Source organism: Polypterus senegalus, chromosome 1 (assembly GCF_016835505.1).
Source record: "Polypterus senegalus isolate Bchr_013 chromosome 1, ASM1683550v1, whole genome shotgun sequence".
Taxonomy (NCBI): Eukaryota; Metazoa; Chordata; class Cladistia; order Polypteriformes; family Polypteridae; genus Polypterus; species Polypterus senegalus.
The window spans coordinates 296,165,041-296,187,612 of NC_053154.1; the positions used below are offsets into that span (position 1 = coordinate 296,165,041).

A 22,572-nucleotide genomic window follows, 5' to 3' on the forward strand; every position below is an offset into this window, starting at 1 on the left:
GCAGCACACAGACTTGTTAAAATGTCTCTAGTTAAGGCATCCTTTTGTGGTCAGCTTTTTTCAGAACAGGCCACATGCCTGTCTCAATATGGCTGCCGAGTTGTGCTCTTTATGGCAATGGTGTGAGAGAAGAGAAATTGACGAGTAAAGCAAGCAAATGTATAGACTCTCTGTCCAAACTCTACAGGATGTCGTGGTACTTAATGGGTTTTGATTTAAAACCAAACAGGCAACTTTAGATCAAGGGAATTCTAGTGCGACACAATGGTTTCACGCCTGCCCCCAATACCATTTGTTAACGTGAAGCTTGACAGCTAGGTGGTTGATTAAGAGAGTCCTTGCATATTGTAATCTTTTTAGTTAGCCAATGGAAGGTGTTGTTTTGCTTAACTTCTCACTACATTCATAATGGCTAACATAGATAGATAGATAGATAGGAAAGGCACTATATACTAGATAAATAGATAGATAGATAGATAGATAGATAGATAGATAGATAGATAGATAGATAGATAGATAGATAGATAGATAGATACTTTATTAATCCCAAGGGGAAAGTACAACACCCTAGTACTAGAGGCACAGTCCTAAAGAATAGGGGAGTGGGGTTCTTAACCATCAAACTTTTGCTGTTCTTATCAATAATCTAACACTAATATTATATTGATTTGTCTAAGTTTCAAATAAAGACACACATAATATTTATCAACATATCTACAAAATTTCACACCACAACAAGAAGATAGGATGATTTTAAGAGTAAGACAAATTTCTCTGTAGACTTTTATGAGGACATACTGTGTGGAGAAAGTAATCCCATAAAAACAACCATCCATCCATCCCGCTGAATCCGAACACAGGGTCACAGGGGTCTGCTGGAGCCAATCCCAGCCAACACAGGGCACAAGGCAGGAACCAATCCTGGCCAGGGTGCCAACCCACCGCAGGACACACACAAACACACCCACACACCAAGGCCAATTTAGAATCGCCAATCCACCTAACCTGCATGTCTTTGGACTGTTGGAGGAAACCCATGCAGACACGGGGAGAACATGCAAACTCCACGCAAGGCGGACCCGGGAAGCGAACCCGGGTCTCTTAACTGTGAGGCAGCAGCGCTACCACTGCGCCACCGTGCCGCCCCCCCATAAAAACATTCTTTACTAAAACAAAGATTTTAGCTCTTATTAGAGGAGGCACTGCAAACCAAATGAAGCACGGCTGGTTAGAAGCACAATATGCCCAAAGGTGAAATTTGAAATAGGACGAAATGGAAAAAGTCTGATAGAGGAAGAATCGGCAAATGTGCTATAATTATATGCATCATGTAAAATGCAATCAGTCATGTAAAAGGAATTGCTTGGGGGAATGGCGCTGCTCACTATCCATCCATCCTTCCTTTCATTTGTTTTTCTCCCTTCCTTATCACGGATAGAGTAAGTACATGGGAAGCTGATCATCCTGGTGGAGTGAGGGTGGGTATGTGCACAAATTTGTCTTAATGAGACCACCAGTCCAGAGATGCTGGGGTACAAGCATTCACCCCCTTGAAAGTTTTCACATTTTATTTTTATACAACATTAAATCACAGTGGATTTCACTTGGCTTTTTTTGACACTGATCAAGAGAAAAAGACTATTGTCAAAGAGAAAAGAGATTTCTGCAAAACAGTGTAAATTAATTATAAATATAAAACACAAAATAATTGGATTACATAAGTAGTTGCCTCCTTTTAAATGACGTTCCTACATCATCCTGCGATGGACTGGTGCTCAGTCCAGGATTTGTTCCTGTCTTGCATCCTATGCTAGCTGGGATAGGATCCAGAAGACCCCCCCAACCCTATTCAGGACTAAGTGGGTTAGTTAATGACTGACTGACCTAAATCATCACAGGTGCAGCCAATCAGTTTTAGAAGTCACAGTATTAGCTTAAATGGAGATCAAGTCTGGGATTTTCATGGATTGTAGTATAAATGCACCTCTTCTAGAAATCTGGAAGGTCCAACTCGTAATGAGTTAGTATGGTGGCCTAACTTTCACAATGAAGACAAAAGAACACTCCAAGCAAACAAGGTACAAAACTGGCCTAAAAGAGCTAATAACAAACTACAAGTTAGTGACATTTCCTTTTTTTACAAGAATCTATCAACAACATTATGAGTTAGACCTAAATTGCACTGTAGATCTGAATTCCCATTTGTTAATTTAGCCACTGTTCTAAACAGTACCCAAGGATTTTTATTATTGCTATCTATTATTGTAGAATAGTATTCTGAGCGAGCTTTAAAGAGGGCTTTCTTATATTTATATACACTCTCTGTTAATGCAGTTTGAAAGACATGTAGCTTTGTTGTTCTCCATCTGCGCTCCAGTTTTTGACACTCTAATTTAAGAGCTCGAGTGTTTTCATTAAACCAAGAAGAGTTTCTATGTGCTTTGATCACTTTTTGTTTTAAGGGGAGCCACTGCGTCCAGAGCATCTCTCAAGGTCACATTATAATGTTATGTTAGCTGCTCTAAATTGTTTTCCATGCTTACATTTGATGTTAACACAGCCCAACACAGTCCCTTTTGCCCCAAGTCCTTCCGCCTCCACTCCTTCTCAGGCTTTATCCTCTTCCTCCCAAATCTGGCCATCAAGTGGTGGTAACTGGCTCCTTTTCATAGGGCACCCGGAAGGACTCCAGGCGCCCAACAAGCTTCTTCCGGGTGTGGCCAAATAAGGCCCTGAAAACCATCATGCAGCCCCTGATGATGGCCACGGGCCCTAGCAGGGTTGAACTCCCGTGCTCATGACCCTTGGCCCCGGTGGGAACCAAGGGGGCTGCCCTCTGTCAGTCCAGGAGAGAAACTGCCCTGGAAATACTCTCTCCCCTGGTCTTTCCACAATCAGGATGTCCCAGTATCTATAGTCTTGTTTGGAGAAGTATTTTCTGCCATCCTATCTTCAGTCCACTCATTTAATGTACCTGCATAATCCAGTTTTAGATGAGTGCTGGGCCCACTCACACAAAGGGACAATTTGCAGTCTTCAATTAACTCAACATGTAGGCCTTTGAGATACTTACATTAAATACAACAAAACTATGTACAGTATTATAGATAATAACAGTGGAGATAACTGAACACAGTCTGCAGGAGCCAATCTCTGTGCCACCTTGTTTTCCTTGAACTTGTGTAAAATGTGCTTGTAACCAAATAACTGAGTTATCCAAGAGAAAACTCCTTTAGCTTGCAGAACTGCAATTAGCCTTCTTCAGTGTTCTGTGCTGATGTTACTCCACCCTCATTATAACAGGCTCACTCTCCTTCACTTTGTCTTTTTAATTGCTTCAAAATGATGCCTGGAAGATGAGAAGGTCATCTCTGAACATAAAGCCCTAAATCCTTTTCGGAGTCTTCTCCTTCTAACTCGGCTGAACGCCTCCCGAAGGCTCTTTGACACCAGTGCTCCATTAGCGCCACACAATGCTTTTCTTTAACCTAGATGATGCACCAGAAGATTAAAGGAAAATGAAAACCTGACATCCTGTACTGTATCATCCCAATAGTTTAAAATGACAGCTGAGATAACTTTTTGGAGGATGTTTCAGCCTAAACCTTCAAGGGAAAAACTCCAGCCAGTGGCTGTCAGTTTCACTTCATGTGCAGCACGCATCAAAGAATCCTGTAATTACTTGTCAGTCACCTGACGACATCCTTGCTTTTTGTCTCTCTGTCTAATGATGTTTTCTGTTTGATTCCTTTAGTATAGTTAGGCTTGGTGTGCAGGCTGGCTGAACTGTTTTTTTCTGGTGTTTAGATGCGGTGTCCTGAGATAGAATGACTTTCCACCCAGATTTTATTTCTACCTTGTATTTGATCCTGCCTGAACAGGCTTCATCTCCACATGACCCAGAATTGGGTATAAAAGTTCAGGTAATAGAAATAGATGGATGAACTGTGGCTCCATCCAATTGTCTGGCAGTTACCATTTCACTGAATCAGGTGGTGCATGACTGTCTCAAGGGACATTACATTTAAGGGCAAGAATGCCCACTGCCCCATATTTATTCATTCATTTTCTGCATCAGGTCAGGTCGAGTTGAGGGAGTATGCTTTGGTACAGCACATTGTCGCACTCACCACCTGACGAGACAGCTTGGGATCCCTGTTGGCAGACACGCAGCCCAGTCCCATTCCCACCCTACGGAAATGACCATCTCTCTGCCATAACCAGGTGTTACGTGAGTATCCCCTTGGCCTGGTTCAGCCACTCAAGTCCTCAGCAATGAGGATCCTGCAAGTCGGATCACTCTCAGGGAATCACACCACATGGACGACGTTCCCTGACAATGCAGGTAGTGTGCCTCATTCTGGACTCCGTGAGCAACCAGCAGTACCCAAGGATTCTTTAAAGAGCCGTGGTACCAAGGGAGATAGTGTCCGTGTCTCACAACCATATAGCAAAACAAGGAGCACCAGGACTCTAAAGCCTTGGACCTATGTCCTTTTGCATAGATATCGGGAGAGCCACACACCCCTCTCCAGTGACCTCATGAACCCCCATGCTCTCCCAATTATAAGAAGAGTCACCAGAGACATGAAGATCACTGCCAAGGTAAGTACAATTTTAACAGGCTTGACATTCTTTCTGCAAACAGACACAATGCTGATGGCTGTGGCCAAGAGGTCATCAAAGGACTGGATCTTGGTTTTTATCCAGGACACACAAAAGCCCAGACACTCAGACTCCTTGCTCAGTCTCTTGAGAGACCCAATCAGAGCCTCCATTGACTGCATTTCTGTGTATACTTACTATAATTCAAGGCCGTGGGAAGCCAGGGTCTATCCCAGCTTTAGAGTGTGTGACTTGTAGGGGACCCCTTGAAGCCCATAAACCCTTAACACAACTTCAAACACTCAGCCCCAGGTCCAAATAGATGTTTTTACTCGAAGAGTATCTTCACTGAGGCTGCATCTTCTTCAGTTCCCAGTATAATTCTTTTCTTATTTCTTTTCCTTTTCCTCCTCCGTTCTGCTCCATGCAAGCTTCATTATTCTCCATTCCTGACTCTGACTCACCTGGTAGAAGTGGAGGATCATCTTATAAGCAGGACCTGAGAAAACCTCCAGTGCAATGACATTGCCTTTTGAGTTAGGTGGAACCTCTGTCTGTCAGGCTATTCTGGCAGCATTGGGCACAAGGCATGAGTTAGCCAAGAATGGGATGCAAATCTAGGACTGGGCTCACTCGCACAGAGCCAGCTTCAAGTTGGCATTTAACCTAAAATGAACAACTTAGGGTATGAGAGAAAAACGGAGTACTTTACAAAATGCATAACAGACTGTGATTTGGTCCCAGCATCTTGGAATTGTGAGGCATCAGTGCTAATAATTGTACCACCATGCTACTCTTGCAAGTTTCTAATAAAAGTTTTTGGATAATATATGTAATTTATAACATATTTACAGTAGCAAGAAAAAGAAGAAATAACCATATTTATTAATAAATTTCTCTTACATTATGGTCTGATCTTCATCTAAGTTTCAATAATGAAGAAACACAATCTGAGCTAACTAACAAAGCACACATTATTATGATGTTCTTGTACATATCGAATACATCATTTAAATGTTCACAGTGTAGGTTGAAAAAGGCTGATGACTTCAACTAAAGCTAAATGGAGTCAGGAGTTAGCAAACTTAGAGTCCAACCAATTAAAAGAGTTTGGAGGTGTGGTTTAGCGCTACTTTGACTAATAAAAAAAGACTCAAACATTATGAGTTTGCTATTCACAAGAAACATCTGCTGATATGAAGCAAGTCTCACATAAAGGAGATTTTAGAAGACCTGCAATCAAGAATCGCTGATTTGTGAAGTTGGAATGGGCTACGAATTCATATAAATGAGTTTAGATATTCCTCAGTCCACTGCCAGGCAAATTGTGTATAAATGTAGACCATTTAGGATTCTGGCTGCAGTTCCTAGTAGTGCATGACCAGCCAAGATAACTCAAAAGGCACAATGCTGAAATCTCAGTGAGGTAAAGCAAAACCCTAGAGCAACAGCTAAAGGCTTGAAGAAATCGTTGAAACAAGTTAACATCTCTGTTCCTGAGTCTACCATGCACACAACATCAAACAGGCATAGTGTCCATGGCAGGACACCCAAGAAAGAAGCCACTGCTCTCCACAAATGCTGCTGCACACCTGAAGCTTTCTAAAGATCACTTTGACACTCCACAATGCCACTGGGAAAAAATCTTTGTGGACTGATGAAACTAAGGAAGAATTGTTCTGGAAAAAATACAAAGCATTACATGCTGTATTAAAAGAGCACCATATATCAACATGAAAACATCATGCCAATGGTGAAACACAATGAGCGATACAAACATCATGATTTGGGGCTGCTTTGTTGACTTTGGGCCAGAGCTTGCTATCATCAAGTGGAAAACGAATTCCCAGTTTTTACCAAGGTATCCTTCAGGATAATGTCAAAGTGACTGTCCACCAGCTGAATCCCAGTAGAAGTTGGTTATAGTAGCCGGACGATGATGCTAAACATGGAAGTAACTCTACTACAGAATGTCTTCAAAAAAAAAAAAAAATCCTCTTCAGGATTGTCAGATATCAGAATTTCATACAACAGAGATGCAGTGGAATGACTTCAAGGGAGTTGCTCATACTACACGTATGGTGAGGATGCAGCGAATAGAGTTGGCGAAGGTGGATGAGTTTAAATACTTGGGATAAACGGTACAGAGTAATAGGGATTGCGGAAGAGAGGTGAAAAAGAGAGTGCAGGCAGGGTGGAATGGGTGGAGAAGAGTGACCGGAGTAATTTGTGACAGACGGGTATCAGCAAGAGTGAAAGGAAGGTCTACAGGACGGTAGTGAGACCAGCTATGTTATATGGGTTGGAGACGGTGGCATTGACCAGAAAGCAGGAGACAGAGCTGGAGGTGGCAGAGTTAAAGATGCTAAGATTTGCATTGGGTGTGCCGAGGATGGATAGGATTAGAAATGAGGACATTAGAGGGTCAGCTCAAGTTGGACGTTTGGGAGACAAAGTCAGAGAGGCGAGATTGCGTTGGTTTGGACATGTGCAGAGGAGAAATACTGAGTATATTGGGAGAAGGATGCTAAGGATAGAGCTGTCAGGTAAGAGGAAAAGAGGAAGGCCTAAGAGAAGGTTTATGGATGTGGTGAGAGAGGATATGCAGGTGACGGGTGTGACAGAGCAAGATGACGAGGACAGGGAGATATGGAAGAAGATGATCTGCTGTGACAACCCTAACGGGAGCAGCCGAAAGAAAAAGAAGAAAACACTGTTAATGTTTGATAGGTGTGTCCAATAAAGACATAAAAGATAATTGTGCGTGTTATTACCATATTGTGTTTGTCTATACTTGTGAATTAGATGAAGATCAGATAACACTTTATGAAACTTAAGAACATAAGAAATTTGGCAAACAAGAGAAGACCATTCAGTCCACCATGCTTCTTTGTTTAGCTAATAGCTAAGCTGTCCCAATATCTCATCCAGATACTTTTTAAAGGTTGTCAAGGCTTCTGTTTCAAGTACATGTTTTGGTACTTTGTTTCAGATTTCCACATCTTTTTGCGTAAAGAAGTGTTTCCTCACTTCAGTCCTAAATTCACTTCATTTTAATCTCCATCAAAGTCCTCAAGTATGTGATTCACCCTTAAACTGAAAGAATTCTGCTGGAATGACTTTGTCATTGATCAGTGAATGAATAAAATCAGATAATTCCAAAGGATTTGCATACTTTTTACTACTGTCTAGTATTACTATTTGCTTTATTATTTTATATTTTGCAGTTGCTTTGTAAGGTGTTCTCTGTTTGAGGCACTATATAAAATGGAGTGTATCATTTGTTGACTGAAAGCTATAGATTAGTTTGAACAAAGACCCCACTGGTGACGCCACAAGTGACACATTTGCACTGATCCGGAGAATCTCAGCAGTCACACTGCATTTGGATCTTTGTCATCGTGGTGCAGTATTGCACAGAGTCCCCAGTCGAGGCGCCCTGACGTACAGTGCTCTCATTTATGATCGTTCACGTCCTCGGGCATTGCAGGTAGACGGCTGGCATTTTAAGGATAAAGCAGGCCTAACAAATGACTGCACAGATTTCATCACTGGCTCATTATTCTTACAGAGCACAAATTCATTCTTGCTTATCCGAGCATATCATCTCCTGAGAGCTGAAATCATCAGAATATGAAAACAAAGACCTTTGTCTTTTGAACTGGCTTATTTACCTTTTATAAGTTGAACTAATTTATTAAAAAGTCATGCCATTTTTTTGGCGAGCCTCTGCTCTCTGCTTTATGATCTCTCATCTTTCAAAGATTAAGTTCATTCCAAACTTGGAATCCAAGGCTTTACCGGATATGGTCAGCCTTGCAGAGCAAATAAACTTCAAAGTCACCAAGTTTACTAAACACTGCTAAACCTCATTAGGATTTGGGAAGAAAGACCTGATGGGTGGGTAACTTAGTAGCTAAGGTGCAGGACCAAAAACCACTTTAGTTCCCAGCTCTAACTTGGGAGTCGCAGCATGTAACGCCTCGGCCTTACAGTTTCAGGTCTGAAGGTTTAAATGAAGACCCGGCAGAGCCGTTGTGGAGTGTGTCTGTGTGGGCCATCCTCCTAAATAGTAACTGTCCCAGTAAAAATGAGCACCACAACTGGTGCCTAGTGCTATTCTCTGTGACCTTGAACTGGTTTAGTCGTATAGGAAATAGGAGGATGTTGTTGCTTGTTTGCTTTTTGGAAAAATGTCAGCTGAATAAATGACCCTGTCAGTGCAGTGCTTATTAATTCCCCCAAATCTCAACCAACCGTGCATTTCCTAAATCCCCCCACTCTGCGTCAGGCTTGCATGTATCTGGTGTCATACACTGTGATTCATGAAGTCACTTTAGAGAGTTTTTGGAGAGTACATTCAAAGGGAAAGTTATGAGTGGGAGTAAGACCGGTAGAGGTCAATAAGCAAATTAATTAAGGGGAAAAAAAACAAGCCACGTTTATTTAGTTTTTCTGTTTGGATTGCTCAAGAGATTGATTTTTTTCTCATGAGGTCATTCCTTTATTTCCACAAAAAACTTGAACACAACTTAATATGCAGGCCTGGTTTAAATAACTGACTGTCATGACTGTCACGTGTTTCTAAGCACAGATTACATGCATCAGCATAACAGTCAAAATGTTGGAACACCAGACAAACAAATGAAAAAAATAAAAGAGTTCTTGGTTACATTCTGATATCAGGCACATGCAGACAGTCCTGAGAGCCTCGGGTGAAATGTGAGATCCTCACCTTGATAGGACACAAGTCTATGACTGGAGACCCCACAGCCAGCCAGATTTACAGTTTCCACCTACCTTAATAAACAGAGCAGTTGTCACAGACATGGGGATTGTGTGCACACTCCGTTATTGGGATGGACATGTAGGTGGTGCACAAACCAGTCTGACCTTTGGTTTGTAACAGTCACCTGATGAAACGCCTACTTAATTAAAAAAAGCAACTCACCATCAGCAAAACTAAGGAACTGCTTGTTGATTTCCACCACACCAAAGAGATTCAACGTCCGGTCACTGCTCAGGGAGTGGAAGCAGAGGTGGTACACTTGGAGGTCCACATCAAGGACAAGTTGGGCTGGTCTGGTAACACAGAGGAACTACGGAGGAAAGGACAGAGCAAACTTGTTTTTCTTAGGAAACTGTGCACCTTTGATGTGGATAGTGACATCATTCACATCTTCTACAGGTCTGTGCTGGCCAGTGTGACTTGCTATGCTGTGATGGGCTGGGCTGGTAACTTCACTTCAAGACAGGCCTACTGAATCAACACACTAATTAAAAGGGTTGGCTCAGTTTTGGGCCCTCTGGAGGTCATAGAAAAGGGGAACAATTAAAACGAAACTGGGTGCCATTCTGAACACTGCAGCACATCCTCTCTCTCAGACACCAACTCTGAGGACTTTCCACCAATCAATCATTCGGCAAAAGTGTGTCAGAAAACGTGACTGGAGCTCCTTTACACACCTGCATAATGCCTCACTGGGACTGCGCTCTTATCAATAGATGAGTTTTCTTCTTTTTGTAACTCTCTTGTCTATTTGAGGGTGATAAGAACATAAGAACATTAGAAATTTGACAGATAAGAGGAGACCATTCGGTTCATCAAGATTGTTTAGCTAAATGGTAAATTGTCCCAATATCTCATCTAAATATTTCTTAAAGATGATCAGAGTTTCTTCTTCAACTACATGGCTTGATACTTTCTTCCAGATTCCCATAACTCTTTGCGTAAAGAAGTGTTTCCTCACTTTAGTCCTAAATGGAATTCATCTTAATCTCCACTGGTGTCCTTGAGTACGTGATTCACCCTTAAGCTGAAAGAAGTGCTTCCTGGCTTCAGTCTTAAGTGCGGTTCCCATTAATCTCCACTGTTCTTCACAAGTATGTGATTAATTATTAAGTTGAAAGAATTCTGCTGGATGTTGCAGACCCGTGTTAGGCCCCCCACTGTCTCCTCTGCCTGAGGTTTAATTCTGAGTCTGCCGGACATGTCCTGAGATGCACCTGGTTGTTCTGCACCGTTCAGCTTCAAGTGCTGCTTTGTCTTTCTTGTACCGTGGTGACCAGAAATGCACACAGTAGTCCAGATGCGGTCTCACTAGTGTGTTATATAGTCTGAGCATACAACAGTTTTTAAAACACAGCAGAGCATTTTATTTGACTTTTCAACTGCTTCTGTGCATGGGTTAGTTGAAAACACTGTGTCAACATAAAACCCTGAATCCTTATCAGAGGTTGCTTCCTGAGGTGCAGTGTGTCCCATCTTGTATTTGTGGAAAAAAAAACTTTCCACTCTTTTCAAAGAAATCATTCATGGAGACCAGCTGAAACTGCAGAATGATTCTTTATTTGCACATAAATAGGCACAAATGTTGCAGTCCATGGACTGAGCAATCAATAATGCAATTCTTTCTGTTACCATTACCTTATCTAATACAGCACGTCATCTGACTCTTAATGCGCAGAATTCTATCCTCTTAGCCAATCGTCTACAGCCACTAGTAACTTCGTATACATGTCGATTCTTCCATTATTTTAAACATCACTTCATTGACACGGGTGTCCTATGGATTTTCTCATTGATCTTCTCACTGCTTCATAATAGAAGTGTGTGGGCTTTCTTACTAGTTTGTTCTCGTTTTTTATTACTCGTTTAGTATTTACTTTGATGGCTCCTCTTAAGAAGAGGCAAAAGCCTCACATGCTCAAGCTTTAAGCCGGGTTTAGTTAACCCTTTAGTTACCTACAGTCCATTTCCATCCATCCATTATCCAACCCGCTATATCCTAACCCACACACCAAGCACACTAGGGACAATTTAGGACCTTAGAACCTAACCTATATGTTTCCATTGCTACAACTTCATTTAAGTATATACTTTTATTAAATTATACAAATTTCCATGTATTGATTAGAATTCTATAGTATTTATACATTTACTTATTTGGCTGACACTTTTCTCCATGGCAGCTTACAACATTTCAGATACAACTGGTTACATTTCACTTGGCTTTCCAATTGAAGCACAGACAGGTCAAGTGACTTCCTTGTGGTCATACAGTGTCAGTAGCAGGATTTGAACCCACAACAGCAGGTTTTGAAGGCCAGAGTCTTAACCACAACACCAAACTGCCTGCCTTTATGATTGACATCCATTTTGCCCATCGTGTAGCACTTTGTACACTAAACTGCATCATTTTCCAAGCATTTCCCCAGTTTTGAAACTTGTCGAGGTCTTTTTGAATTGTTTTTGTTGTCTCCTCAGTGTCTGCCATTCCTCCAATTTTTCCAAGTTTACTAACTACAGTATACTGAAATTAAAGTCATTAATACAAATCAGAAAAAGGAATGGTCCAAAGACAGACCCCTGCAGGACTCCAATGATGACCTCACACCATGTGGTGCATTCTCCTCATATCTCTGCTCTTTGTCTCCTGCCAGTGAACCAATTTGAGAATTCATTTTGTAGGTTATCTTTGATGCCTACAGCTTCTACTTTTAAAATTATTCTTCAGCGTAGGACTGTGCCAAAGGCTTTTTGGAAATCTAAGTCAGTTATGTTGCATGCTTGGTCTTGGTCACCTACTGCACTTGCCTGTTAAAAAGATGAGTTAGTGTTGTTGTTATTATTATTGTTTGTTGTAATATTCCTTGTGCTTGTGTAAAAAGCTAAATTTCCATCTTTGGACAAATAAAGTGTTATCTGTTTATCTATGAACATTCATTCTAAATATGAACATTCAACCTATCTATCTATCTATTTCTGGACTTTCAGAAAGCATTTGTTTAGGTGCCACATGAGAGGTTGGGCATCAAGTTAAAAGAAGTGATGGTGCAAGGAACCTCATCAGAACTGGCCGATGTTAAGAGTGGTGTTCCACAGGGGTCAGTGCTTGGGCTGCTGCTATTTTTAATATATATAAATGACTTCGATAGGATTATAAGTATCAAGCTGGTTAAGTTTGCAGATGATACCAAGATAGGTGGATTAGCAGATAATTTGGAATCCATTATATCATTACAGAAGGACCTGGATAGCATACAGGCTTGGGCAGATTTGTGGCAGATGAAATTTAATGTCAGTAAATGTAAAGTATTACACATAGGAAGTAAAAATATTAGGTTTGAATACACAATGGGCGGTCGGAAAATAGAGAGTACACCTTCTGAGAAGGATTTAGGAGTCATAGTGGACTCTAAGCTATCAACCTCCCGACAGTGTTCAGAAGCCATTAAGAAGACTAACAGAATGTTAGGTTATATAGCACAACGTGTGGAGTACAAGTCCAAGGAGGTTCTGCTCAACCTTTATAATGCACTGGTGAGGCCTCATCTTGAGCACTGTGTGCAGTTTTGGTCTCCAGGCTACAAAAAGGACATAGCAGCGCTAGAAAAGGTCAAAAGAGCGACTAGGCTGATTCCAGGGCTACACGGGATGAAATATGAGAAAAGATTAAAAGATCTGAGACTTTATAGTTTAAGCAAAAGAAGATTAAGAGGTGACATGATTGAAGTGTTTAAAATTATGAAGGGAATTAGAACAGTGGATCGAGACTTGTATTTTAAAATGAGTTCATCAAGAACACGGGGACACAGTTGGAAACTTGTTAAGGGTAAATTTCACCCAAGCATTAGGAAGTTTTTCACAAGAAAGACACAAAGAACAATAGACACTTGGAATAAGCTACCAAGTAGTGTGGTAGACAGTAAGACGTTAGGGACTTTCAAAACTCGACTTGATGTTTTCTTAGAGGAAACAAGTGTATAGGACTGGTGAGCTTTGTTGGGCTGAATGGCCTGTTCTCGTCTAGAGTGTTCTAATGTTCTATCTATCTATCTATCTATCTATCTATCTATCTATCTATCTATCTATCTATCTATCTATCTATCTATCTATCTATCCATCCATCTATCTATCAGGCAATCTGATTTTCTTATAATTTCAATTTGTCATACAAAAGCCAGGGAAATTTGCCACACCTGAACAGGTGTTTCATTTTCCAGCTGTTGAATTGTATAGCCATACTGTTGTTCATTTGTATATTGTTCACTTTGCATTAGTTTTCTGCCAATATGCAATTGTTCCAATCATCCAAGATTTTGACTATATTGTGGGTGTAATAGATGTCGCAACATTATCTGCCTCCCTTACAAAAAGAAGTCTGGCAGATCATCCACTCACCTTATCTTTTTTGTAATTCAGCTTGTTTCATCTTTCTTATAAAGATCAGTTGCTCTTTTATTGATATAAAATTTACTTATATTTTTTGAAACACTCGTTCCTTTGGTGCCTGTCCATCTGGCACATTGTATTTGGTTTTTGAGCATGTCTCTGTTTTTATGTTCTTCTTTGTTCAATCTGAGTGCTTATGTCAACTCTGCAACATTTTCTGTGCTCTTTAGGAGCTAATTTATTTCAGGCAGGCTGTCCATGTAGCCTTGAATCATCAGACCTTCAGAGTTATATGGAACCTTTCAGTGCTTTTTGCATCATGCGGTTTTCTTTGTTTATTTCTGTCATAATCCCTCAATACTCAGAGGCACATTTTGTTCTGTCCTGTTGGTCCTGACATCTTTCAAGAGGAGGGGGCTGTCCAGCCTTTAAACTTTAGGACTGCTCCTATATACTGACTGTGCCTCCTTTTTACTAATAAGCATTTACTGCAATTGACATCTCAAATCTGGAGTATTCCACCCAAAACTTTGAGGGGCATGTTATGTGCTGGAGGCCTTTTAACAAGCTCATAGTCTATATATGAACATTCATTACTTAAATATGAACCTTCATTCATATGAATTCTTTAATTTCTATCTATCTATCTATCTATCTATCTATCTATCATTTTCACACCGAATGAAAATTATTGCCTCATCCACTCTATCACTTTAACAGACGTCTTTTTTAGCCATTGAAGTTGACGCATGGATACTGATAGAATAATACCACAGCTATTTTCCACAGCTTTTTCTCTACTCTCCAAGATACCACACAAGAGGAACAACACTTTGCATTGATTATCTAAACACTCATCCTGTCTACATCACCAATTTCAAGCTTCATAAATATTTACAAACTTGATGCCCTTAGAATATGGAAGCAACAAAGCAAAAGTAAACAAAAACTCTGGTAAAGTGACAAGTTGGGAGGATAGCGGAGATTCCATACATTTTGGGGAACATTGCATTTTTAGAATGTTCAAAGTCAACCTCTGCCCAGATGATCCAATATTCAGTGAGCCAGCAGACTAAGCCATTGTCGCAGATTGTGGTGGTCTAATTGGTGAACAGTTGTCATCATGTTGTATGTTCAACTCCAGACTCTGTGACTGTCTACTTAGCTTAAAGGGATCAGGTACCGATTAGAGGAATAGGGGTATAGGCAGCCTGGACCTGAGGGAGAATGAAATGAGGATAGTTTACTAGAAGTCAGTGGATGTGTGTGTCATATTTAAAATATGAACACAAATGGTAATGGTCATAAGCACCAGATGTGGGCTATGTTAAGATGATGGCTTTTCAGTCTTGTTTCTGATGGCAGTTATCAAGTACCAGGGGTCTCTATTGTCATTCCCACTTAGCTGTGTTCTCTGGTGAGGTCATATCTGAATTTTCCTTTATATTGTATGTGATTTGTCTGTAACTTCACAAACATTAAGTTACCTAACTAATTATACATGTTTCCTTTTTGCTAATGACTAGCCAAACATGCAATTGCGTGCACCTTTTGTGCCACCAAAGATAAAAAAAAAAACCAAACTAAGATGCTGGTCCATAAATGAACCTTCCTTTTTATTCAGCTTATTGATTTGGTGGGCCTCTCTTGAAGTGATTTTACCTGCTCGGCACACTACAGCATAGAAAAACACACTTTACACCACAGAGTTACAGAAGATGTGCAGGATGTTACTACACACATTAAAGGTTATGAGTCCAGTCCCGCCTGTCATTCATTATGGACCCCCAGATACTTACTGTATAGCAATGCACCACCTCTACATCCACTTCCTGAACAGTGATTGGACAAAGGGGATGTTTGATGCTGTGAAAGTTGTTTTGCTGATGTTAAGATGCAAACATTTCTCTTTGCACCAAGAAACAAAGTTCACCACCTGACTCCAATACTCTGTCTCATCCCCTTATCAACACACTCCATAAGTGCAGAATCATCTGTGAATTTCTGCAAGTAACATGACCTGATGTTATATTTGTAGTTGGAGGTGTACAGAGCGAAGAGTAAATGAGACAGGACTGATCCTTGTGCTGCTCCGTTGTTACTCACATCCATATCAGAATCACAGTCCTTGAGCCTCACAAACTGTGTTCACCCTGACAGATAGTCCATTATCCAGGACACCATAGGCTCATCCACGTACATATCTCCGAGTTTACCTCTTAACAAGGATGGCTGGATGGTATTGAAGGCACTTAAGAAATAAAAAAATGTTACCCTCACAGCGCTGCCATGTCCATGTGAGAATAAGCCTTGTGGAGCAGATCGATCATTGCAACCTCCTCTCAAATTTTGTCTGATAGGCAAACTGCAGTGGATCAGGTGGTGTACCGCAAGAGGACTCATATAGTCCAGGAGCAGCATGTCAAAGATCTTCATGATGTGAGACGTAAGTGCCACTGGTCTGTAGTCATTAGGTACCTACCTTCTTTGGAACAGGAGCAATGCAGGATGTTTTCCATGGCAGCGACATTTTCTAGAGCTTTAGAGACAAACTTAGCAGGTGACAGAGGACACCACGAAGTTAGTCATCACAGGACATAAGAATTCAAGGACTGACTCCATCTGATCCTGTGGCTTTTCTTGTGTGTATCTTATTCAGTTGTCTCCTCACTTGGTCTTCAGTTATGGACAGCCAATACTGATGATCAGAGTTTGTCTCATTGCTGTCCTTTCTACTTGAAGTGGTAGGAGATGATGATGTAATATTGATGGTGTGTGGGGTGGTCACTGGAAGAAGGTGGCAGTGGGAAGTAAAATCTATTAAAAAAATTGGTTCGGGGTGTTAGCTTTGTTCATATCCCCTTCTAGCTCCTAAGCGCTGAATTGCTTGAGTCCACTATTTATGCCCAGTCCATTCCAGACATCTTTCTTGTTAGTTTGAGTGAGTTTGTTTTCTGTTCTAACTTTGTAAGCTTTGTGGAGCAATCAGCGCTTGTGTCTATTATAACAGAACTGAGATAATTACAAAATGCATGCTTTCTTTAAAGCCTGTAATCTGTATGAATGTCTAGTGTAACTGTGCAAACATATCAGAAGACCAGTGTGGCCTTATGGTGCAGTAGCTCATGCTATAAAGTAGAGGTAAGAAGATCCTTGTAATTAAATTGAAAGTCCTGGCTCTGGTACTGTCTGGGACAATGCCAAGGGAACATTAGGCCCAGCGTCTAATTAACAGGCTGCGGCTACGTGGGTAAACCAACCTGCCACAGGCTCAGCCAACAACATAGAGATTAGAGAGCAGTTTGGAGGTCACCTGAGCTGAAATATTAAACCAGTAGGTGGTGTGCTGACCTCCTGCATTAGGAAGTGGCCCCAGAAACTAGGTGAGCGCTTTTGTCGCTGATGCCACAGCTAGTTCTTCACAGTGCAGCTCAAACTGACGTTGGAGACACATCATAAGAATGAAATCCTAGGAGTCTGGTGAACAAAGCAAGCAAAAGGCTGTCTGACCTGTCCAAAAGTGATACTGCTGCAAAGCATTTTTATTTTTAATATTATTTTAGCCTTTCTGTTTTTTGTAACACTCACTTAAACACAGGGCCAATGTCACTATATTTGCTGCCCAAATCGAAGTTGTAAAATGGTGCCCCACCGACCCCTTTACTTTGAGTGGAATCAATACTGCTGGACCTCTACTTAGAACCACAGGAAAAGTGAAAATTAATATTTATTATATTAATAATATGAAAATAACAAAAGAGCAATTCTCTCCAATATTCACCTCCATATTTGAGATGTCTTTAGATTTGCAGCTGGGACACCTCTTCACTGTATGGACTGGGGGAGCAAGTCTGGCCAGGACAGTACATCCCCTGGAAAGCTAGATGGCAGCCCCCCTGGGTTGTAGCAGTGCCTAGGACTCCCACAGGGCATTATGGGAGTTGGAGTTTGATGCAGCCTTGTTGGGATCCATGGGCACCACCAGGGGGTGCTGTAGCTGCTGCTGAGCCTTACAGAGCTGCTTTTCTGCCACATCCGGAAGTGTTGCCAGAATTAGGTCTTCAAGCACCTGGATCACTTCCGGGTGGGCTATAAAAGGAGCCAGCAGCCACCACTCAGGAGTCAGGAGGAGGGAGACAAAGCTTGTTGAGAGGAGTGGAGTGGAAGAGAAGAGAAGAGAAAGACAAGGGAAAGGATTTGTGTATTGTGCTAGTGCTATTTGGACTGTGTTGTGCCTGTGGGAAATGGTGAAGATGTTTCCCACAAGGGAGAAAAAAACAAAATATCATGTGTGCTTTGAGAGCCAGAGTTGGGAGGGGGAGGAGGACGACTAAGCTTGCCCTAGAGGAGTGGAGGGTAAAAAAGAAAAGTATTGTGATTGGGATAGTGCTTATTGGGACTGTGTTGTGCCTGTGGGAACGGGGAAGGCTTTGCCCACAAGCAATGAAAAAAGAAAATAAAACATTTATTTGTTTTATCAGTGTGCCTCTTGCATCTGTCTGTGTCGGGTTAAGCACTGGTATAGCGGCTCTCACAGAGCAAATGCCCAGACTCTAGAAACAGGCAAATATTACTGCATTAGCAAAAACTACAACCAAAATATTAAATGACTTCATACTGGTGGCCTTAACTTCTCATACCATAAAATCCTTTGAGAGGTTAATTAAGAGACTGCCACTTAACAAAATCTAGGTTATTCTGGACCCTTTACCAATATGCATGCAGAGCAAAAAGTGGGGTGAAGGACGCCTTCTGAATTTATTGAATGAGAAGGATTAAAAACCACACAAGATTGCTGTTTTTAGATTTCTCATCAGCTTGTAATACAATTCAGACCTACATTTTAGTTGACAAACTGATTGATCACCTCTGTTTGGAGCACAGCTTGGTGGGGTGGATTCTGGACTTTTTAGCTTACAGAACACAAAGTGAGAGTCAATAGCTGCTTTTCTGATAGTCTTAACCCCTCCACGGGATCACCTATGGCTGCTGTCTGCATCCTCTTCTGTTTATCTTTTACACAAATGGTTTCAGAAGTTCACACAGGGACAATTCTGTCATTCAGTGTGTTTACATGCAGTTCAATTGCCTGATTATTCACAGGAACCTGATGCCATGTAAACCTTTTCTCTAATGAGAGAAATTGGGTTATTGGTCTTTGAGAGACCTGGGGCCTCATGCATAACACCGTGTGCAGAATTCACACTAAAACATGGCGTAAGGACAAAAGTGGAAATGCGCGTACGCACACAAAAATCCAGATGCATAAATCTGTGCAAACGCCAACTTCCACGTTCTTCTGCTCCACAAATCCCAGTCAGCGTGAAAAGTAATGCACGTGCACAAGCCTGCTGCCCCAGAATTATGCAAATCAATATAAATAGCCCTTAATCTCAGTGTTCTGTGAAAAGGCAATGGCAAAAGCATGGGGAAAAATAAAAGAATTTCAGCGAATACCAAGTGTAGGCAAGGAAAAACGTACTATTTGTTGGTTTAAACAGTGGTATAAACAACAAAAGGAAGTTTATTAAGTGACATAGCATGTCACAGAAACTCGAAAGCTCAAGTTCACAAAGTCACACAGTGCCCGAAATAAAAAAGAAGTTGTCAGATATCAAAGTCGCTGTGAAAAGGCGAGTCGTAGCCCACCATCTGAGTGTCATATGAAAGCTTATTAGGGTACAGAGGGGAAAAAAAATAGGCACACAGTGAGAAAAAAGCACAAAATGTATACTGTAATCTTGAAATTTCCACTTTAATCACATAGTTTATTTTGTCATTAAAGTAGAACATCATAAACTTCATCTTAAAATCATGTAATTTATTAGTTTCTCAAATACTATTGTAACTAAAGTAGCACGTTAAATGCTTTGTTTCGTATTTGATCTTCTATGTGCTCTATGTGTGTGAATCACTACGTGCTTCCGGGATTTTTTAAAACTGAAATACTATATTTTTTATGAATGAAAATCTTACACTATTGTTATGTTTTAAATGCATAATAAGACTAATTAAAAATGAGATCAATTAAAGAGAAAATGAGCCCCCTTATTGGGAAACTGCTTGGAAGATAAAACTGCAGCCACACTGGGACAGGGACTGGAAAGTGCTGGACTAAGCCATCAGTGACTCCACGTGAAGTACAGATTAGATTGAATAAACTTTATTGATTCAAGTGGGAAATTTCAATGCATACAGCAGAAGAGACATAAAAAAACAAAGATACAGATTCCCAGGACAGCCCATCAATGAATCAATAAATAAATAACTGTATATTGGGCAGAAATTTCAAATATAACTTAAAACAGTATGTTAGAATCAAACTTTGAATTGCCTGATGGCATCAGGCAGACAAGACCACCAAAGGCACTGCTTAGAACGCAGTGGCGGAATGAGCCTCTGGCTAAGAGCGCTTCCTGGAGGGGATTTTCCATGATGGCATCCACTTTTGCTGCCATTCTGTTTCCCACCACACCCTCCAGTGTGTTCAGGGTTCACCGTGTGATGGTGCAGGCTTTCCTGATACGTTTGTTCAGGGCTTGTGCTTCTTTTGAGCTCAAGGTGATTTCTCAGGAGACCACAGCATAGAGCACCATACTGGTTACTATGGACTGGTGGAACATTTCCAGCAGCTTGCTGCACACATCAAAGTCCTTAGTCTCCTTAGTAAGTTTAGTCTGCTCTGGCCCTTCTTGTCCAGCACCACTGTGTTGTCAGACCAGTCTAAATTGCTGGTTATGTGGACCCCCAGGTACTTGTAGCTCTGCCCCACTTCCACATCTTCCTCTGAATGGTGACTGTTATGAGACTCGTTGGCAGGCCGGAGGATGGATGGATGAATGGAAATTACATTATTTCACCACTAGATGGCATACTGTTCACTGGACACTGGAATCCTGTCTTTGCGGGGTATCTCTCACATATACTGTAGTAGATGTAGCTTTAAGATAGTCTTGAGCTGAGTCACCTCCAGGGTTTGTTTACCACACAACTATGAATTCAGCAATATGTCTCTGAGCCAAGCGACTTCAGCTCATTTAGGGAAGGCCGAACAGCTCAATGCTTTGTAGTCTGATGGATTAACAATTCAGTTTAATTCAGCATTGCCGCATTCAACTAATCTAATCATTTCCTAAATCACCAGCGGACATCCTTTACTAAGACAGTGCTATTTGCACCTTTGTCTGCTCAAATCATCCTTACTCTCATAAGCCCCTGGAGTCGAGTGAATGGACCACCTAACTGCTGCTATATTTTCTAATGATTTTTTTAACTGTTCTCTAAACTGTAACACTTACACTTCTAACAAACTTTTAAACTGATTCACATACAGACCCATATGGTAACCATTCGCTCACAGCTTTCACATACACAATGAGCACACTAGTTTATTCTTTGTATGGTTTTTGTTTTGTTTTTTCAATTCTTTATATATTTTTGTTTGACTGCAATTAACGTGTAGCCATAGTCCCAAAGGAAATGCTGCATGCGGAGCTGCCTATTGTGCTTCGTGCCCACTCACACTTTTACCATTCACTCCTTTTCAACAAAAGTCTCGTACTTCAGAGTGAAAAGAGGAATTACATTCAGTCACTGCTCCAAGTCTGCATGAGGGGGACACGAGCTCTCATTATACGCCCACAAAGGCTGCCGCAATTGCTGCTGGATCACAGTGGGGGCTCAGAACACATCAGGGGCTCAGAACACGTCTCTGCTCAGTGCCCACAGGAGAAGCCAACTGGGAGATGGAAACACCTGGCTGGAGCACGTCCCTGAGATTACACTCGCGCTGTTTTTCTTAAAATGCCACTTCAGAAGACAAAGGCTTATTATTATCATACTGTGAGATGCTACACTGCTCATTCTACTATTTGCTTTAACTGAAAATTAAGGTAAATCATTTCACACATGATATAAATTAGCTTATCTACCATCGTCATGAAAGTTTAACATTTCTGGAGACAGACTTCCTAGATAGATAGATAGATAGATAGATAGACAGATAGACAGATAACAAAATTAGGCAGGTGCATAAATGTGGGCACCCCAACAGAGATATTACATCAGTACTTAATTTAACCTCCTTTTGCAAGTATAACAGCCTCTAGACGCCTGCTATAGCCTTTGATGAGAGTCTGGATTCTGGATGGAGGTATTTTTGACCATTCTTCCATACAAAATCTCTCCAGTTCAGTTAAATTTGATGGCTGCCGAGGACAGACAGCCTGCTTCAAATCATCCCATAGATTTTCGATGATAGTCAAGTCAGGGGACTGTGACAGCCATTCCAGAACATTGTACTTCTCCCTCTGCCTGAATGCCTTTGTAGATTTGTGTTTTGGGTCATTGTCTTGTTGGAATATCCAACCCCTGTGTAACTTCAACTTTGTGACTGATGCTTGAACATTATCCTGAAGAATTTGTTGAGATTGGGTTGAATTCATCCGATCCTCAACTTTAACAAGGGCCGCAGTCCCTGAACTAGCCACACAGCCACACAGCATGATGGAACCTCCACCAAATTTGACAGCAGGTAGCACGTGTTTTTCTTGGAATGTGGTGTTCTTCTTTCGTCATGCAAAGTTTTTTGTTGTGACCAAATAGCTCAATTTTTGTCTCATCTGTCCAAAGCACTTTGTTCCAAAATGAATCTGGCTTGTCTAAATGAGCATTTGCATACAACAGGCGACTCTGTTTGTGGTATGAGTGCAGAAAGGGCTTCTTTCTCATCACCCTGCCATACAGATGTTCTTTGTGCAAATTGCACTGAATTGTAGAACGATGTACAGATA

General features: G+C 41.1%; 1 protein-coding gene across 1 annotated transcript in view; it reads left to right on the plus strand.

The window, feature by feature from the left end:
- The window catches only part of neurl1aa (neuralized E3 ubiquitin protein ligase 1Aa), a 372,269-nt gene that overhangs the window by 67,891 nt on the left and 281,806 nt on the right, over window positions 1-22,572 (plus strand). The gene's annotated exons all lie outside the window — the stretch shown is intronic.